The sequence below is a fragment of the Cynocephalus volans genome, chromosome 4 (assembly GCF_027409185.1).
Source record: "Cynocephalus volans isolate mCynVol1 chromosome 4, mCynVol1.pri, whole genome shotgun sequence".
NCBI classification, from domain to species: domain Eukaryota; kingdom Metazoa; phylum Chordata; class Mammalia; order Dermoptera; family Cynocephalidae; genus Cynocephalus; species Cynocephalus volans.
Window position 1 is genome coordinate 40,928,028 of NC_084463.1, and position 7,194 is coordinate 40,935,221.

Genomic DNA, 7,194 nt, shown 5'->3' on the forward strand with positions numbered 1-7,194 from the left:
GGACTAGGGCTGTACAGCCCAGGAACATGGGCTCGGCTCCTTCCACAGTGGGCAGCCCAGGCCCAGAGATGGGAGGCTCCAGCCTGAGGGAGGGCCACGTAGGTGGGTCTCAACAGTGAGTTTGTTGTGTGTGCCGGGAGTGCAGGGAGTTAAAGCTTGTCGGCTAACCTGGTGCCCATGGGGCCTGCTCCTGCCTGTTGTTTTTACAGAAGACCTGGGGCAGGCTGGGAACAGCCTCGCCTCACACACCTGCACCAGGGGACGCTGGTTGGTGGGGCTCCGCCTGGGGTGGGCAAAAGCCAGCACCATCTGAGAGGACCCAGGCATCCAGCCCCACCCTGCAAGGGGCCCAGCTGGCAGAGTTGTGGCTGGGAACTCGGAGTGAGCAGGCCACTCACAGCCCACAGGTTGGGTCCCACTAGCACCACCCACCTGGTCTCAATCTGGACGTCCCCCATTCTTCCAGGGGATGTCACTGGCTTGCCAGCTCCAGACCTCGGGATCTTCCAGCTGTCCTCTGCAGCCACACCACTGACAGTGTGCTGCCCTCAACCCTCCCTGCCCTGACCCGGGGTCCAGGCCCTGTGGAGGTATAAGAAGGACAGGAGTGGGTGCTCACAGCAAAGAGGCAGGGGAGTGGGCAGCCAAGTAGGCTGGGGGTGCTTGTGTTGTTGGGAGGACCCCCGTCTTGCTGGGTGGGGGGTCTACATTTCTTCTCTGCTCATTGATGAAGACTGTGCCCTCTGGGGTCAAGGGGAGGTGGGGACCCAGTGGAACAGGCGAGGCCCGCCCTGGCTCAGGGCAGCTGCAGGTGGGACAGACCCCTTGTTGGAGGCTGGAGGGGCTGCGCAAGAGGAGGCAGCAAGAGCCGGCACCCACCGTTGGCCTGCCATGCCCAGGCCTGTCGGGGCTCAGCCGGCCTCCCCATTCCTGTGGGGGACACATAGGCAAATTGAAGCTTGAAACTCTGGATGGCAGCAGTGCATGGGGCAGGAGACAGGACACCCAAGCAGACAGTGGCGCATGGTGCACCAGGCAGGTCTGGGTGAGGAGGTGCAGCGCAGCAGGCAGCAAAGGGCGCCATTGAGAAGGAGGGTCCACCTGCTTGCAGAGGGCTCTGGGTTGGGGACAGGTGCTCAAGTGGACCTCCAGCTAGGACAGTGGGACTCAAGCTGGGGGAAAGGGCAGAGGGACAAGATCACCTACCGGTTAGAAGAACCCCTTTGAGGTGGGAGTGCCAGAGCCCAGCAAGGGACAGACCCTCACTTCTGGACTGTGGGGCCACTGGGCGGTGCTTCCTGTGTGTGTGTGATTGGGGGGCGAGGGGCAGGGGTGGGGTGTGTGTGAGACCAGCTGGGGAGGAAGGACACTCCGAGGAGTCCACCTTGGGTTAAACTGCTTTCTCCAGGCGGCACCGCATAAGGAAGGAGGCCGGGTGGGGCACAGGCAGGGGGTTGGGGGGTCGCTGTGCATTCAGTGTCCATCCCCATTGACACTGTGACCTACCCCTCGGGAAGGAGGCCAGGTGGGGCACAGGCGGGGGGTTGGGGGGTCGCTGTGCATCCGGGGTCCATCCCCATTGATACTGTGACCTCCCCCTCACGCCGGTGCAGGTCCCCGCCCCGGCCATCACCACGGATCCCTCCCTGCTCTGCGGCGTCCCGGCTTCCTGACCTGGCCCAAGGCCTTCGTGGTGTCGGTGGCCAGGACGCCACGCTGAGCTGCCAGATCGCGGGTAGCCCCACGCTGCAAGTGATCTGGGAGAAGGACCAGCAGCCGGGAAGCGGGCGCCCTGTTTCTCCTGGGCCAGGACGGCGACCTGTACCACCTCACCATCCTGGACCTAGCGCTGGGGCCACTTTCCGCTGCTGCCCTGACTCGGTCCAAGGTCGGGAGGCGCCTGGGTGAGTCCGACTTTCCCCGCGTGCGCTGGAGGAGCCTGGCGAGGCGAGTGCGCTTTGCATCCCTGCGACGGGGCCGCGGGAAGGCACCTACCGGGTGTGCACGGAGAACCCGTGGGCTCCGCTAGCGCCACCGCTGCGTTCGTGCTGGACGCGGCTGCCAACGGGCTCGGCCTGCCCGGGACCTTCAGGGCAGCGCTCCTGGGGCACATGCAGCAGCAGCGCAGGGACCTGCGCGTCCAGGATGCCCCGACCTTGCCTCCTGGCACCCGGATGCGCACCTGCCAGTTGATGGGCGCAAGCGCGCGCACCTCAGCTGCTATGTAAGGGGCGAGCCCAAGCCAGATATGGTGTGGAAGGACCAGCAGCTGGCGGCCGAGACCTGCGCTCTGGTACAAGAGGCTGCAGAGGAGAACTTCGTGCTCAAGATCCTCTTCTGCACTGCAGTCGACTGGGGCCTGTGGGGCACCTGCACAGCATCCAACCTTGTGGGCCAGACCTACATCTCCGGGCTGGTCGTCGTGTGAGGTGAGCTCCAGGGTGCCAGGCACGAGGTCCCTGTGCAGCAGTCGCTGCCCAGTGCCGGAGGGTGGGGGCCCCTCCCCAGCCCCTGCACAAGCCCTAGCGCTGGGGTCGCCTACCAAGGGCGTCTTTTGGGTTGTGGAGTCCAGAGTTGAAGGTGTGCATGGTTTTCACCTTTCATGGGGCTCCATTCTTGGTCCGCAAAATGCAAGCGACGTGGGCGATGACCCTAGGCCTGTCCTATCCTTGTGGTGACCCCCTTCCCCCCACCCTGTTTCCTGCCCTCCGCCTTGAGTCCCCTACTCACCCTGCCCCGGGCCCTGCCCTGATCTGCTCCACTCCGCCCCTGCTCTGCCTCCTCCCCACCCCATAACTCCCCAATGCTACCTTCTCAGCTCCCTGCCCTTCCCCAACCACCTCCACCGTCCCAGTCCCCGCCCCTGCCCCACCCCCTACTCCTCTACCTTCCCCTGCCACCCCGTCCTCCATTCCCTCTGCCCCTTGTGGACTCACTCCCCATGCTCACCCCCTTCCCACGCCCTCTGCCTCCCCCGAGCCCCTCCTCCCTCCCCGCCCCAGCATCTCTCACCAGCCTCCTCCCCGCAGAGCCCTCAGTGCCCTTCAAGAAGCGGCTGCAGGACCTGGAGGTGTGGCAGGTGTCAGCCGCGTTCTGGTGCGAGGGGCTGCAGCCCCTCATGGAGGCTGCACTGTACAAGGAGGAGACAGGGCTGTGGGGGAGCCCCAAAGGTGAGTTCATGGGCCCAGGTGGGAGGACACGGAGCAGGGCCATGAGTGGACACAGAGCAGGGATGTGAGTGGAAGAGGCTCAGGGCCACCAGTGGACAACGTCCAGGGTCCCGAGGCGACACAGAGCAGGGTTGTGGGTGAATGAGGCTCAGGACCATGAGTGGACCCAGCTCAGGGCCTGGAGTGGACATGTTACAGGGCCTGAGTGGACATGACCCGGGGCCTCAAGTGGACATAACCCAGGGCCATTAAGTGGACTCAGCTCAGGGCCTCAAGGGGACACAATCCAGGGCCATGAGTGGACATGGCCCAGGACCTGAGTGGACACAGAGCAGGGCTGTGGGTGGATGTGGCTCAGTGCCACAAGTGGACACAGCTCAGCACCCTGAGTGGATACAGTCCAGGGCGGGAGTTAACATGGCCCAGGGCGTCAGGTGGACACAGCTCAAGGCCTCGAGTGCATAGAGTGTACATAGTCCAGGGCCCCAAGTGGACATGGTTCGGGTCCTCGAGTGGGCACAGCTCAGGACATCAAGTGGATGTGGCTCAGGGCCCTGAGTGTACATGGCTGAGGGCCCTCAGTGGATGTGGCTCAGGGTCTGGGGCAGGCCAGGGCAGGTGGATCTGCTGTCCTTGGTTCCAGCCCTGCCCTCTCTCTCCTCTGCAGACATCCCTGTGGTGCTCATGCGGTCACTGCAGCCCAAAGTGGAGCATGAGCTGCAGTCAGTTGTCCTGTCCTGTGACTTCAGGGTTCTCCCTAAGGCCATGCACTGGTGCAAGGAAGATGTGCCTCCGACCCCATCTGACAAGCTCAAGATGAGGCTGGGGACCCAGACAGCTAAGCTGCGTGTCCCCTGGCTCACGCCCGCCAAGGCCCGCATTTACCGGTGCCAGGCGGTCCATGCCCAGAGCATTGCCAAGGTCACTGTAGAAGTCAGGGAGCCATGGGGGTTGCATGGGGCCACAGAGGAGAGCCAGGTCTTCTTCTCATGTGAGCTGTCCCATGAGGATGAGTGGATTCTCAATAGGACACCCCTGTCCAATGACAGTTTCTGCAGGATCACCCCTGAGGGCCGCTGCCACAGGCTGGTGTGAAGAGTGTCTGGTGGTCAGAGGCAGTCACTGCGTGCGCCTCCTCACCCAAAGTGTCAGCCTCTGCGTGCATGGTGGTCAGAGGTGAGCTGTCCCTGTGGGGCCTGCAGGCTTCCCTCACCAGCCACACCCTCACCCCAACAAAGGTGCCAGATGGTGTGTCCACTGAGGAGCAAGGCACTCTGGCCCTGTAGTGTGAGGTCTCAGAGCCCAAGGCCCGTGTGGTGTGGTGCAAGGATGGCGTGGAGCTGTGCCACAGTGACAAGTATGACTTTCTGCACACGGCAGGCACGTGGGGGTCTCATGGTGCATGACCTGAGTCATAAGGATGATGGTCTGTACACCTGCCACAAGGGCACCAAGGAGATCCAGGCCCATATCAGCACGCGTCGTGCGTGGTCATGTTGGCCAGAGATTGGGGAGTGTAGTGGATTGGATTATGTCTCCCCCAAATTCACTGAAACTTGAATTGTGTCCCCCAAGTTTTATGTATTAGGAACTTAGCTTCCACTGTGACTGTTAAGAGGGTAGGAAATCCTATCATGGTAATCAGAAGGTGGAGCCTTGAAGAGGAAATTGGATTGCAGGACCGTGCAGTAGTGAATGGATTAAGAATGGTGGTCAGGGGCGCGGTTCTGAGGGCTTTAAAAGGAGGGAGAGGAGAGTCTGTCTGTCCCTCTGCTCTCTGTCTCTCTGCTCTCTCCACTAGGCCACTTTTTGCAATGTGATACCCTTTCATCATCCTGTTGTTTCTTTACCACCAAAGAAAGCCTTCACTAGATGTGTTCCTTGGACTTTCGACTTTCCAGCCTCAGAAACTGTGAGCAATACATTTTGTTCTCTTACAAGTCGTCCAGTTCTGTGTATTTCATTATAAGCAACAGAAAGAGACTAATACAGGGAGAGTGGGGGTACTGAGGTCGGGTGCTCCTCCTCCATGCCAGGTGGCCCACCCTGCTCTCCAAAACCAACAGGCTGCTCTTCAGACCCAGGAGAGGTCAGGGAGCGTCCTGGAGGAGCTGGGGGATAAGGGGCCCAGGTGTCAAGGGCAGTAGACTGCCATGGCTCCATCTGGGAGTCCCCACAGGGGCCAGAGATGTTTGCTTTGCACCACAGCAGAAACCAGGTGTGCGGGTACAGGGGAGAAATCAGGGGAGCCTCATGGAGGTGGTGGGAGGGAGAATCTGAGCTGCTGGGCAGGGGCAGTCTGGGAAGGGTTCCCAGGCCAAGGACACAGCTTACTACAGCAGCAAGGGGCTGTGGGTGGGCCACAGTCCTGCTCTTCATGGAGCCTCAGAGAGGCCCAAAGTTCACCAGGCTGGCAGGTGGAGCCATCACTCAATCCAGCCATGCTGCTTCAGAGGCTCAGGTCCCCTGGAGCACATCCCTCTCCACCAGGGCCACATTCCCTGACTGCAGGGCAGCTGCCTGGCCCCCCACGAGTGGCTTCTGTCTGGGTCCAGCTACCTGTGCTCCTGGTCTCAATTTCTAATGCATTCTTTTCTGCTCAGTGTGTGGTACAGTTGGTCTACTCTCTCAGAACCCTGTGGAGGGTCCAGGACAGCCTCGCTGGTTTGTGCAGAGATGGGGAGGGGATGGTGGCATAGTGAGCTGGTCCTCGGCTGGACTCCCCCTAGAGAGGAGGAGGCCCCCTTCATTCAGGTCTCTATCCTTCCTCTCCTGGAGGGGATGAGCGAGGGACTCCTGTGAGTGTAGCCCACAGCCATTGGTCATCCCAATACCAGGCACAGCCAGCTGGAGGCCAAGTGGTGTGGCCCAGGGCAGTGCTGCTCTCTCAGACAGGCATCTGTGGGCCACTGGCATGACAGGTCTCCCATGGTCCACAGACAATGTTCTTTTGTGGGAAGAACATGCCCAGGGCAACTCTAGTCTGCCATCTTCCCACAATCCTCTCTTTAAATCCAATACCAGCTTTCTGAGTCCCCAAACTCATGCTTAGTCCAAACTTTGAGTCTCCAGGCAGTTCACCCTTGGGGCCAGTGCAGTCACTCACTCCCCAGCTTCATAAGGGTCTGTTTTCATGACCTTCACAGGTATGGCTGGCTGTTGCCCCAGTGATCACCTTGCAACAGGGTCTATAGCTGACCAGGGAGTCACAGCCATAGGTTTTCTGCAGCTGGACACAAGGAGGAGTTCCTCTGCCCAAAGATTTCAAGAAAAAAATTCTGAAGGGCCCTTATTTGTAATTCTAACAGAGGTGCTCCATGGACTAAAACCTGCCCCCAAATTGCTCCTCTGGCTGAATAACACAGTTGTTGGCCACCACCTGAATTAGCTGGATTTCCTAAAACACTTTCATTTCCTACAGTCAGAGGAAAGAGCACGGTACTGACAGGGACTACGTGGTTTATATGCTGGAGGGGCCTTGTGCAGAGTTTTGGAAGTGGGAAGGCGCCAGTGCTGCAGTTGACTCTTGCTGCAGAGCTGACCCTAAATGTGGATCAGTGCTGCTGCTGACTTTAGAGGAAGCCTTGGAGATGCTTGTGCATCCAGATCAAGCACTGGAACTGGAAGATGAGAAATATCCACCAACATAAGTTGCTTTCCCCTTGCTTTTCAAAACACAGAAAACTCTCACTGCCTTTAAGGAATGTCTTAATGCATAAACCCCCACCCAGGAAGTCTTCTAGACTGCAGTCCACCCCACCACCCTGACTGTGCCTCAGTGGACACTAGATGCTCCATCTGGTGAAACAGAAGGTGTTCATGATGCTGCAGATCTGAGCTGGTCACATTGAACTTCACATAGACCACCATTATCCGGAAACAAGGAAAGTTCTGAAGTTGACAGGAATCGTTTGAGAACTGATTCAGCCAGGTGCCAAAGATGGAATTGCTGGTTCTGGGGTAGTCATATTGGCAGCAGCCAGAGACCTGTCAGTTCCTTCCAAAATGCCCTTTCATGGCATCC

General features: G+C 59.5%; 1 long non-coding RNA gene across 1 annotated transcript; it reads left to right on the forward strand.

Annotated features, from left to right (window-relative positions):
* Window positions 1–4,242: 4,242 nt before the first annotated feature.
* Window positions 4,243–6,554, forward strand: LOC134375064 (uncharacterized). The gene is made up of 3 exons (XR_010023382.1): window positions 4,243–4,346; window positions 4,972–5,082; window positions 6,317–6,554. It is a non-coding gene; the product is annotated as an uncharacterized LOC134375064 (long non-coding RNA).
* Window positions 6,555–7,194: the final 640 nt, after the last annotated feature.